The sequence below is a fragment of the Ictidomys tridecemlineatus genome, unplaced genomic scaffold (genome assembly GCF_052094955.1).
Source record: "Ictidomys tridecemlineatus isolate mIctTri1 unplaced genomic scaffold, mIctTri1.hap1 Scaffold_187, whole genome shotgun sequence".
NCBI classification, from domain to species: domain Eukaryota; kingdom Metazoa; phylum Chordata; class Mammalia; order Rodentia; family Sciuridae; genus Ictidomys; species Ictidomys tridecemlineatus.
In genome coordinates this window covers 61,211-74,941 of record NW_027521609.1, presented here as the reverse complement: position 1 = coordinate 74,941, position 13,731 = coordinate 61,211, and the positions used below count along the sequence as shown (strand labels likewise).

Below are 13,731 nucleotides of genomic sequence, written 5' to 3'. Positions count from 1 at the left end.
TCAACAAGCTCATGAAGAAGTATTTGATCCAGGCATCATGGCACATGTCTGTAATCCCAGCAACTCAGAAGGTTGAGGCAGGAGGATCCCAAGTTTGAGGCTGGCAACTTATCAAGGGCCTAAGCAAGTTAGTGAGACCCTATCTCAAAAGAAAAAAAAAGTTCACTCAATATCATTAATTATCAGGAAATAAACTCACAAAGACATACCCACTAGAATGGCCCAAGTGCTAGTGAAGATGAAGTCAAGTGGAAGTCTCCTAAATTGCTGGTGGAAGTATAAAATGATTGTGGTCATTTTTTAGCATGGCTTGACAGTATCACATAAGATAAAAACATACATTAAACGTAGGAGGCAATTGCACTCCTAGATATGAGTCCATTTATAGTGGCATATATATGAAATAGTACTGTAGGAAAAATGAATCTATAGTTTAAAAAAAAAAAGTTATCAGTGGTTGCCTGGAACAGGTGGTGAAGGAACTCACCGGGAAGGATCCCAAGGAAACCCCTTTTCTAGTGAAAAAACTGTTCTATATCTTGATTATGGTAGTTTTTACATGGGTATCTACATTTGTTAAAACTCAGAGTGTGCTTGCTTTGGCAGCACATATACTAAAATTGGAACAATACAGAAAAAATTAGCATGGTCCCTGAACAAGGTGACACCCACATTTGTGAAGCATTCCATAGTTTTGTGGAACCAACCCTTCAACAGATGAATGGATAAAGAAACTGTGGTACATATATGAAATGGAATATTACTTATAGCATTAAAAGAGAAAAAAATTATGGCATCTGCGGGTGAATGGGAATATCAGGTTAAGGGAAGTAAGCCAATCCCAAAAACCAAAAGCTGTATGTTCTCTCTGAAAGTGGATGCTGACCCATAATGGGGGTAAGGTGGGTGGTAAGAGGCATGGAAAGAATGGAGGAACTTTGACTGGGCAAAGGGGAGGTAGGACAGGTGAGGGGGCATAGGGATAGGAAAGATGGTGGAATGAGATAAACCTTATTACCCGAGGTACATGTCGGAATACAAATGTGTTGTGTACAACTAGGAAAAGTTTTGTTCCATTTATATACAATGAATCGAAATGCATTCTGCTATCATGTATAACCAATTAGAACAAATTAAAGAAAACTCACTGATATTGGCTATCAAGGAATTACTGTTAAGTTGGGTGATGGCCCGTGGGTTCATTATACTATTCTCTGTGCTTTTCTTTAAAGCTTTTCTAATTAAATTTATTTTTTAACTAGTACATAGAAACAAACATTATAATTATTGAAGTAGGTAACATGACATTTTGATGCATGATTACACTATGTAACGTTTAAATCAGTTAAATATATCTACCTCCTCAAACATCATTTCTCTATGGTAAAACTTTCACAACCTTTTCTTCTAGTATTCTAAAATGTACAGTATGTTATGGTTACCTATAGTCCCCTACTATTCTCTCTGCTCTTATTTGAAAGTTTCCATGATAAAAATACTAAAAATAATTTTTAAATTAAGATATAACTTCAAATATTTAAAGGATTTCTATGTAGAAAAGAATTCAGTTTTATAGAGGAAATCATGTGGAGGAAAATTTGGAGTCAATACAAGGATGAACTAGACAACAGAAGAACATATAGCCTTGTAAGAGAGTGACTCATGCTAGGAAATACTGGTGTACAGGCCTCATAACTACTCGTCAGGGCCACAGTAAAGAAAATAACAGCAATGAGTGAGAAACTAGACTAACAGCCTTCCAAGGTTTCTTCTAACACTAAGATTCTACTAAGATTCCATTGATCAATGAACCCGATTGGTGCACATCTCCCAAACACATCAGAGCCTATTACTCTCCAGTCCTATCAGATATCATACTACTTGTTTAAGATTTTACATTGATTTGTTCATAATTTTTGCATATATTTGTTAAGTCCTTTTCTTAAGGCTTTCAAAAATCACAATCATGCCTTACACCTGTTAGACTCTTTTAGTCCTCACACAATGTCCTGTACATACTGGGCCATCAAAATGCCTTTTTGAAATCTCCTTTCAAATCAGTCTTTTAACATTGTGCCTCTTCTTTGCCACTCACGTCTATGTCTTACCTATCACCGTACAATCACTGACACACCTGCACCACATTCGTGTCTCCCGACCTAGACCTAGAGGAGGGCTCTGTGCATACCTAAAAATATGAATAAAGAAATCCTTTCCATATCGTGAGGCTGTTAACTTTCCAAGTGATGCTGATTCATTCTGATAATCAAATTATGACTGTGGAAGACTGCTTTAATCACTGGAAATATCATTATTCTAACTGCCTGGCTTGTACATACCCCTTACCCAGGTGGCTGCCACCATCATGAACAAACATGGAGCCAACTGAAAAATGATTTGTTTCTCCCCACCACATCTTTTCCACCCTGGTTGTCTTTCCTCCCCAGGTATTCATTGATTTATACCACCTTCTGACTGCCTACATGAGAATTAGGGGGTGCATAGGGGTAAAACCCTTCAAAATGCCAGACACCTCACCAGACATTTTACCTTGTCAAATCATTTAATTCTTATGATTGGAGTAAGCATTATCTACATTTTTCAGATGAGGAAAACTTTTTTCAAAAGTTTAGTTATTTGCCCAAACTTCTAAATGATAACCTTGGGATTTGAAACCACATCTACCTGGCTTCAAAATCTATACATTTTACAAGGAAAACAACAACATCATCTTTCTTACACAAGCCTTGAAATAACACAATCTACAGGAAACAACTTCAGTTGAGGAGGATTACTGTCACAAAGGCCCTAGGACCTCCAACCTCTAAAAGCTTTCTCATTCCTATAATTAAATTCTAAAAGTCCAATATCAACAAATACCAATGGGGGGGAGGTAAGTCCTAAAATGCTTAGATAAGCTTCTAGACAGATTAAATGTCTTGTTTGAATCATGATTTTCTTTAGAAAGATCAGCCTTAAGTGACTCTTTCTAAGAAACAGATCTAACCTAATTCCTTTGCATTCTTAAAACTTTCTAAGGATCCCCACTATTAATGGTCTAATGCTACTTTGGCTCATGACTTCAGTTAAGATTTGCTGGCCTCTCCAACAGGCCCATCCCCCTCCAACTTCACACTTTACAACACCAACTATTCACATTCTCCTGCCCTCCCCAAATATCCTTTCTTCATGTTTCCATTTCTCTGAACACATTTCTTCTGACTGCCAGCTTCCCCCACCACCCCATCCTGTCTAATCAACAACAAACCACATGTCAGACTCCTGTTTGCCCTTTGCCTGTGCTTCAAACACATCTCAACCACTTTCTGACCTTATTGATCACCCTTCCAACCATAATAAATGCATTTATGGACAATAATGTTCTACCATCGAATAAATACCTCTCTTTCTGCCATTATCTTACTGTGTTTCAAGTGAATGCTGTTATCTCCCTGCCAGAATGAAAGGTTCTGAGGGGAAGAACCAAGTTTTTATAGGTGTGCAAATGTCCAGCCTTGGTAGACAGCAAATCTTCCTCATGTGCTAAACCAAGTAGCCATTAAAGCCACACCCCTATGGCTTTTGTTTCAGGAGCTATCTACTCAAAGGATCAGGAGTAATTTTCATAAAGACATTTTAAGTTCTTCACTTCATGACCAGAAGCCACTTAAAAACTAATAAATAATCAACATTCTAATTGAAGAAACTATGTCAAACTTACCATCTTAGACAAATAAAGCAAGAATGAATGTAACAAGAAAAGTATGGTGGTGGCATCTTCTGGCTCTTCCACCTTTATCTCTAGTTGGTTTTCTGTATCAGCAGCATCAACAGGAGTACCTTCTGTTATAAGTAGCTCTAAAATTGAAAGGGGAAATGGCTATTTTATTTTATGCTATAGAATAACAATTGTCTCTCTTCAGTTTCAATATTCATCGAGTGTTTCACTAAATATATGAGTCACAGTGCCTGGAATATTTGGCTCTCCTAAAGACAAATAACACAGAGAAGAAAACTTCAAAATCCTAATTAGAGCTATTAGACCCTTCAGTTATAAAATGAACAATCTCCAGTCTACTCTCCACTACTTCCATGGCCATACAACTGCTACCAGAACAATATTTACTCAAGGGAAAATTTAAAACCAGAGATATATAGACCAGGGTCACATTCAACAAACATGGATTTAGTGCTGGTGAAACCTTGTGTTTAAAATTTTAGGAAAGCTGAAAGAGAGGGAGTCTTGGTTTGCAGATTTGCAGGTGGAATAAGCCAAGGCTTAACACAGTATCTGGCACCTGGCAGAGATACTCAACAATTATTTATTGAATGGACAGATGACAGCTATTTAAAAAGAACACAGTAATATCAAGAGAGACTAAAGGGAATTGGATACAGACCTGCATTGAGGCTCTGTGAATGAGGTAGAATTCCAGTAAGAACTGAGAGCTTGTAGGGGTGGAATTTCAGTATGAGTTACAACCTGGGGTACGTTTGATTAAACAGCAGGAGTCCAACATGCAGTTATTAAGAAGTTGGACCAGTTGCTTCTAAGGTCTTTCTCAACCCTGAGATTCCCATTCACTACTATTTTTTTAAGCTTTTGCCTAATTTTTTTTAGTTTAGTTTTTGATGGACCTTTATTTTATTTATCTGTATGCAGTGCTGAGAATCAAACCCAGTGCCTCACATGTTAGACAAGCGCTCTACCACTGAGCTACAACCCCAGGCCCTCCATTCACTATTGGTCTATGAATTTGACTGCTGGTGAAGTCTGCACCATTGGCTCAGCATCTCAGCAACCTGAGCGGGCTGGCTGAGGCGCCGGCAGAGCCGGAGGGGACACATGCAGGGTCCTGAGGCTCTGTCACTCCTGCGCCCCACCCGTCATCCTACGACCCCCTAGCCCAGCCCACGGGGCAGGGGATCGGAGCCCCATGCGGCCCCAAAGAGCCACCACGGAGACCCGGGCTGCCCGCCCACCTGCGAACTCACTGCTGCATTCCTCGTCTGCACAGAGTTTGTGCTTCCACAAGGGCCAGCCGGTGCTCGGGTCCAGTTGGCCCGGCACTCGCCAGGTCAGCCACAGCACGAACAGCAAGAAGAGCAGCACTGGCGCTGCAGCCATGTTGTGGTCACCTTGGGGAGTCGGTGACGGGGTGGAGTAGGCTGTGGCGGGAGTCAGGGGGTGGAGGCGGGGCTCAGGGGGGCGGGTGGGGTGGGTAGCAAAGCACAGAGGGGTGGCGCCCGGGAAGGCTTAAGCCTTTCCCGGGTGACACCTCAGCAGGGATATCTAGGGGTCGATCCACAGACTCTACTGGAGAACGCACGGAGCTGGAGCTCTGTCCTTCTCTAGTCAAGACCTTCTCATGGACTGAAGACCTTCTCCTCTAGTCGCTGCCTTGGCAACTAGGACTCTCCTTCTCATCCAATCACCTGCCTTTGCTTCTGTGCCCTCACAAGCGACCCTCCACATGATTCTAGTCATCACCCACCCATCCCCCCCCCACTCCGCCAACGGGTCCTTTCTGGCTTTCCTTAATGTCTCATTTCTGGTCCATCCTAAACTAGCCCACTCCACTTCACCATCACTCCCATCCCCCATTCCTGGTCTGGTACCTCCTTTTCTGAACTACCAAATCCCACCCATGACTTGTCACAGCTAGTCTATGGTTCCAGGCTCCCTCCCCTTCAATCTCCTTGAGGTTCCTTGAAGCCCCACCCCAAGATCCCTCTGATTAGGAAAGGGGAAGGTGAATGGAACTGTGAGTGAGGGTGTAAACTGGAGACAGTGGCCTGCTTTTTTTTTAAGGCGGGGACAGGTGGGGGCAGAGAGATGGACATTAGTCTTCAGGCTAAGATCTTGAGATTCTTATCTTTATCCGTAAGGGAAGAAATTATTTAATTCAAAAGCATATTTTTAATTCTCATTTTGTGCTACCAAAGCCCTAGCATGGTGTGGGAGTGGATGAAAATCAAAAGACAAGATATCTGGTCCTGGTCGGAAAAAGTCCACAACTTAGTGGGAACCAACTGACAAAACCGATTGTCAGAGAAGAAAGCTAGTAGCTAACATTTCTTGAAAGCTTTATGTCCAGTTGTTATTCTGAAGGAAATTTTATTTTATTTTTTCTGACCTCTAAGAGGGATCTTACATTTTTCTACTTCCCTTTCCAAGACTATTCCCTCTTTTGCACTGTGTAATCTTGAATTTAAATCTGAATTAGTTGCATTGATTTTCCCTTGTGTTAATAGTCAAATTATGATACAATTTGAATTATTGAAATGCATATGGAGGGGTTTCTTTTCTTATTTTTAATGAAAACTCACGTTTTTTAAAATTAGCACCTAGGGGACTATAGGTGGAGACTTAATATGTAGAGTCATCAGCATGATAATTGTGATTAAATAAACACAAATCAGTTCATGACAGATGATTTCACTTACTATTATAATCAGCTTTCTCCTCTATAAAACAGCACAATTAGTCCTAAATTGACATTCATAATTGTATATTAGAGTTTCGAGGAAAACAATGAAGAGTTGGTGACTAGCATAATGATTGAGATGTGTTTTGACATCAGTAATTATTATTATTTTTAAGATGGGGGTCTTGCTATGTTGCCTAACCTGATCTCCAACACCTGGACTCAAGCAATCCTCCTGGCTTGGCCTTCTGAGTAGTTAGGACTACAAGTCACCAAACCAGCCCAGTAATTATTGTTTAGTAGATCTCTTTTTGGACACTAAAATCACTACTAATATGATTGTATATGTTTGAAATTGGTTTTAGGAGCAACATACAGATTTGATGCAATTCCCATCAAAATACCCATGAATTGGTGTGAATATACTTAGTATACAATGAGAGATATGAAAAATTGTGCTTATATATGTAATATAAATTGTAAAGCATTCTGTTGTCATATATAAATTTAAAATAATAATAATAATAATAAATGTCATTTTTCCAGAACTAGAACAAACAGTCCTGAAATCCATTTGGAAGAATAAAATATTCAGAATAGCCAAAACAATTCTAAGTCAATAAAGCAAGCTGGAGGCATCATCACAATACCTGACTTCCAATTGTACTACAAAGCTATGGAAATAACCACTGCATGGCTCTGTCATAAAACCAGATACATAGACCAATGGGAAAGAAGAGAAGACACAGAAAAAGATCCAACACAGTTAACACTCATCTGATTCTTGACAAAGATGCCAAAAACATATTGGGAGAAAGACAGGCTTTAAACAAGTGGTGCCAGGAAAATTGGTTATCCATATGTAGACAAATAAGATTAGACCCTGTACAAACTTGAAAGAGATCAAAAGCCCAGGAATTAGACCAGAAACTATGCAAATCCTTGGAAGAAAATATACATTTGAGACTCCAGCATATAGGTACAGGCAATGACTTTCTTATTAGAACTCCTAAAGCTCAGAAAATAATGACAAAAGTTAATAAACAGAATGGCATCAAATTAAAAAGCTTCTGCACAGCAAAGGAAACAATTAGTAACATGAAGAAAGAACCTAAGGAATTGGAGAAAATATATTTGCTAACTACTCTTTTTTTTTTAAGAGAGTGAGAGAGAATTTTTTAATATTTATTTTTTAGTTTTTGGCGGACACAACATCTTTGTTTGTATGTGATGCTGAGGATTGAACCTGGACTGCATGCATGCCAGGCGAGCGTGCTACCGCTTGAGCCACATCCCCAGCCCTGCTAACTACTCTTTGACCCAGGATTAATATCCAAACTATATAAGAAACTTTTAAAAACTTAACACCAAAACCTCAAATAACCTAGCTTAATTGGGCAAATGAATTAAACAGATACTTCTCAAAAGAAGAAATAAAAATGGACAACAAATCTATAAAAATGTTCAACATCATTAGCAATTAGGGAAATGCAAATCAAAACTACAGTGAGCTTTCATCTCACTTTAGTCAGAATAGCAGCCATCAAGAATATGAACGATATGGGGCTGGGGTTGTGGCTCAACAGCACATTGCTTGTCTAGCACATGCAAGGCCCTGGGTTCGATCCTCAGCACCACATTAAAAATAAATAAATAAAAATAAAGGTATTGTGTCCAACTACTTAAAAAAAAGAATATGCACAATAATAAATGCTAGAGAGAATGTGGAGAAGAAGGGACACTTTTTTCTCTGATGATAGGATTATAAATGAGTATAACCACTATTGAAATCAGTATGGAGGTTCCTCAAAAGACTAGGCAGGAAACCACCATATAACCCAGCTATACAACTACTCAATGTATATCCTAATGAATTAAAGTCATAATACTAGAGTAGTAGATGCATACCCATGTTTATAGCAGCACAATTCACAGTTGCCAAACTATGGAACCAAACTAGGTGCTTATCAAGGATGAATAAATAAAGAAAATGTGGCATATACACACAATGGAGCTTTATTCAGCCATAAAGGTGAATTATGTCATTTGCTGGAAAATGGATGAAACTTGAGAACATTCTGTTACACAAAATAAGATAAACTCATAAGATCAAGGGAGCCTATGTTTTCTCTCGGATGTGGAAGCAAGAGAGGAAAAAGGAAAAAAAAAAGTGAAAATCAAATGGAGATCAGTAGAGTGTAGGAAAGAGACCAGGAGAGGGAGGAGTGAAGGGAAAATACTGGGGAATGATATTGGCCAAACTGTAGTGTTATATTGTGCATGTGGAAATATGTAATGACAAATACTGCCATGATTTACGACTATAATGTATCAACAAAAAAATGGAAAAAATAAAAGAAAGCAAACAAAAGAACAAACTTGCTTTCATGTATATATGTATGTATGTATGCATGTATGTATGTATACAGCCTAGCCAAACATCTATTGTGAGCATAACATTAATACTCTGGAACAGTGTTGAGCAAATCATAGCTGTAAGCCTGACACTGTTTTTTTAAATTGTTCCCTTTATTCCTTTTTTCTCTTTCTTTCTTTCTTTCTTTCTTTCTTTCTTTCTTTCATTCATTCCTCTCTCTCTCCCTTCCCTCCTTCCCTCCCTCCCTCCCTCTCCCTCTCCCTCTCTCTCTCTCTCTCTCTCTCTCTCTCTCTCTCTCTCTCTCTTTCTTTCTTTCTTATTTCCCAGGCTGGCCTGAACTCCTAGGCTCAAGTAATCTTCCTGCCTCAGCATTCTGAGTAGTTGTGACTGTTGGAGCACACCACGGTGTCCAACAATGACACTTGCTTTTGTAAACAAAGTTTTATTAGAACACAGAAGCTTATATTATTTACCCATAGTCTAGGCTGTTTTTGTGCTACACTGGCATTTGAGTGGCAATTAAGACTTGCCTACAAAGTCTAATACGTTTATTATCAGTCTCTTTTCAGAAAAAGTTTGTTGATCCATGATTAGATTATAGACTAAAGTCAGCAGAATGAATACATAAACATTTCTTTTCTTACGACTAAAATTGGCTGTAGGAAATGAGATAAATGATCTATTAATTGCCAAGATATATGTCTCTTCCCTATAGAAAGTGTGTATTCAGGACTAGAAATCTTGGCACTGTGTCATGTCAAATGTAGGAAAAAACCTGGTAGTTCATTTTGATGAGACTTAAGAAATTTCTTTTCCAGGGCATTTTGAGGTGTATCTAAAATTTGTAGATAATACAGGGAAGAACATTTTAATCTGCAAATAGATTATGTTCATTATTAGTTTGTAATCATTTCACAACTATCATATAATATTAAAGCATCATAAGAGACTGCCTATCATAATAGAAACTTTTATGACTCTAGCCATTAACTTGTATTTTTCTACTTATTGTAGACCCATACTTTTAAGCTAGTGCTATTGGTAAAATATATGATTATTTAACTCTGATTGCCTTACTAATTTTGACCAGTTTATTTTTCAGATATCCATTTTGGGGTTTACTCTTTCAATTAATTTTGGGTTCCATGGGCAATGAAATTGTTGTTGAGTATGTAAGATGTTGCAGTTTCTATGTAAGTTCACCTAAGTGCTTCTACCACTATTGATGGGCAAGGATATAACTAATTTAGTACTTTTACTTGAAACTGTTATAGTTCTACTGTACGGGATTTGTTTTCCTGACACAAAAGAGTATAAAACTAGAAAAACTAAACATTTTCAGGTATTAATTTCAGAGAGATAAAGCTCAAGTAAGATGGTGGTCATACTGAGTTAAGGAGAAAATTATCAAAGTGCAAGATTATCATAGTGGTTGGAATTTTGTGGACATGAATGTCTGAGCTATTTATGGTGGGTGCAATGTGATTATGTGTGTGTGTTAGAGAGAGAGAATACTAAAAGCCTGGAGGAAATTTATTTTTGATATGAATGTACCAGATGAGACTCTTTAAGGCTTAGCAGAGTTTGACTGCTATAAAGGAGACTGAAGATGATGCTAAATGGCAATGTTGGAAGAAATTAGGTTTTCAGCAGAGTCAGGTTGCAGCAGCTTCACTAATATATCAGGTACTTAATTAAGAGTTCATAAATAAGCCTTAGCAAAAAGAACCACACAAAAAAGAGTAAAGGGAAAATGGTAGACCTAAATTTGAAACCAAAATTGATTCATGCTGAAAATGTATGAGGCAGCCAGAAAGGAAAAAGGAAAAGAAAGGTGTGTGTGTGTGAAAGGAATCTGAGGGCAATCAAAGGGAGATCAGTAGAATAGAGGAAAGGGATCAGGGGAGAAAGGAAAGCAGGTAAAAGAGAAATACTCAAGAATGATATTGGCTAAGTTTTATCACTATATTGTACATATGTATGAAAACATAACAACAAATCCCACCATTATGTACAAGTATAATGCACCATGAAATATGGAAATAAAGAAAAATACCAAACCTAGTGAGGCACGGAATATGCTTATAATCCCAGTGACTCAGGTGGATGAAGCAAGAGGATCACGAGCTCAAAGCCAGCCTTAGTAAATAGAGGTGCTAAAGCAGCTCAGCAATACCCTGTCTCTCAATAAAATGCAAAATAGGTCTGGGGATGTGGCTCAGTAATTGAGTACCCTGAGTTCAATCTCTGGAACCAAATAATAATAATAATAATAATAATACCAAATCTAATATGATCAAAACAATTCACCAGTAATTAGCCTGCATGACACATAAAACAGAATATCCTTTATAGGAAGAAAACATAATCCAGACTTCCTATGATGTATCATGTATAAATGACCATAATATAATTAAAAAAATTTTTTTGGTACCAGGGATTTAACCCAGGGGTGCTTAACCATTGAGCCACAACCTCCGCCCTTTTTTGCATTTTATTTAGATACAGGGTCTCATTGAGTTGCTAAGTGCATCCCTTAGTTGCGGAGGCTAATTTTGAACTCTTGATCCTCCTGCCTTAGCCTCCTGAGTCGCTGGGATTATAGGCATGTAGAATATCATTAAATTTTGCCAGAATGCAAAGAAGATAGAAAAATGAGAACCACAAGAGAAAATATCACATATAAAAAAAGTTCCGTGAGCTGACCCAGAAGTTAGGATTAGCAGAAAAAATTTAAATAGTTTTTATAACTAATTTCAAGGAGTTAAAGAAAAGCTTAATCATAATGAATATGTAGATATGGGTGTCAACATATAAATGAAAAATTTCTTTTAAAAGAAATAAAAAGTACGGTATTGGAAACGAAAAATTCATGAAACAAATCTATCATCAGATTGTATAGTGCAAAAACAGCAAAAAGTTAACTTGGAGATAGACCAATAAAAATTATCTGGTCTAAAAATTAGAAAGAAAAAAATAGAGACTTGGTTACTATCAGTACAAAGTGACCTAACATACATATAATTACATTTCTAGAAGAATAGAGGCATAAATTGTACAGAAAAAAATATTTAAGACAATGATGACTAAAATTATCACAAATTAACAAAAAAGATGTCAAGAGATTTAGGAAACAGTGAATACTAAGGTTAGTTACAAAGCAAATCACATCTAGATGCATCAGAGTCAACTGTAAATGATCAATTAGAAGGAAAAAGGTCTTGAAGGCAATTAGAAAAAAGTGGTGTGTTATGCATTGGTAAAAATGACTAAAATGATAGCTGGCTTCTTATCAGAAATGAGAGGTTAAAGTTAATGGAAAGGTTTAAGGTGCTAGAAGACAAAAACTGCTAATCCAGGATATATCTCTTCAAAACTGAAAGCAGAATAGACATTTTAAAATAAATAAAAAGTAAGAAAATTCAATACCAATAAGTCTCTACTATTAACAATGCTAAAAGAACCTCTTCAGGATAAAAGGAGATGATCCATCAGGTAGAAACAGATGCACTGTGTGTTTTAGTTAACTGTGTAATAAACTTAATGGTTTAAAATAAAAATTCTTTGTTATTTTTTCCTTATTCTATGATTTGGCTTTACATAACCTGATGAGTCCTTTGCTCTAGGTATTTATTACTGCTTATGTGGTTTCCTTTCGCAGGGATTGTTTAACCAAAGGTAGAACTGACAAAATCCTCCTACCTCAGCCTCCTGAGCTACTGGAATTACAGGTGTGCACCACCACTCCCGTCGGAAAGCGAAGCAAAATCCAAAGGACCACTAGGTAAAGTGACATCTTACTCCCCTAGTCCAGCTGCCGTCCCCTCTCCACAATCTCTATTTGCAATGGCAATCTTACACCTTCTGGATGAGACAGAATGATGCAAATCTCTGGCCAAACAAATGGGAAGGCAGCAGCCTATAGTCAGTTCTTGGTTCACTTCCATTAGCCAGTACCAGCTCAAGGGGCGGGCAACTTCGTTCCAACCTTCAAAGGAGGAGTTGGGGCGGGGCTAGGTTTTGCGCATGCTCCCAAGGCAGGTTTTTGGGGCATGCTCAGAGCAAGCGCACGCTAACAATTTCCGGTGAGAGCTTTCTTCTGGAGTGGAGGCGGTTTCCTGCAGAGCCCCGCGGTAGGTGGGTGAGTGCTGCGAGTATAATTGCGAGCTTACTTGTTTAGAAGACAAAAAGGGTGTGCTTGGATTTACCCGTGTTTTCCTTCCGAGTTTTTTCCCCTTATGCTCTAAAACCTTGGGTTCTGGGAAATGAGAGCCAGCTGGAGAAGCTTTGGTTACTGTGGCAACCATGTGTTACTGATTCTGGTTTTTGAGGATTTGAAAAGAGAATTTGTGTTATAACTCCTCAAAGTACATTCTGGGTCGCATTCAGAGTCACATATTATTTCAAACTTAGGTGTTTAACCCCGGAAATTGACTTTAAAGGATTTAATTCTGGTAGTAATGTGGAAAAGCAGTATTTTAGGCAGGGTAACTAGTTAGAAAGCTAATGCAGTGATTAACACAATTTCAGGGTGTTGTAGAATTCCAGAGAAGAGGAAATATTGTAGAAATTCTAGGTGGTAGGATCAGAAGCTTTAATGCTTGGGTCGATGTGGGAAATGAGGGAGAGAGACACTAAGCCTCTTGAGGATTAATTCCAAACTCGCTTTTGCATTTGTATTTCTAGTTTCGTTTGCCACCTGCAATATCATTGCCTCCTACCTATCTCTTGTCCTAGTTCTAGTCATGCCTAGTAGTTTTATGTTCTCTGAATTTTCTTGTCCTCATTTTGTGTGTGTGTATGTGACCTTGGACAAGTTTCATAATTTCACTCCCTTAGTTTTTTTCAACATAATGTGGAAGAAATCAATTAGTATGTAGTGTGAGTGTGTGTGATGCTGTGTGGGAGGGATAGAACCCAGGGCCT

At 38.1% G+C, this 13,731-nt stretch overlaps 1 protein-coding gene and 1 non-coding gene across 2 annotated transcripts in view; both read left to right on the top strand.

Annotated features, from left to right (window-relative positions):
* Nucleotides 1-7,240, top strand: part of LOC144372914 (uncharacterized) — an 80,143-nt gene extending 72,903 nt beyond the window's left edge. The window contains exon 12 of the mRNA XM_078036122.1: nt 6,975-7,240. The gene's annotated coding sequence lies outside the window, so the exon portion shown is untranslated. The remainder of the gene's footprint in view (nt 1-6,974) is intronic.
* LOC144372915 (U6 spliceosomal RNA) lies at nt 591-696 on the top strand. Its single transcript, XR_013432734.1, has one exon. It is a non-coding gene; the product is annotated as a U6 spliceosomal RNA (small nuclear RNA).
* Nucleotides 7,241-13,731: the final 6,491 nt, after the last annotated feature.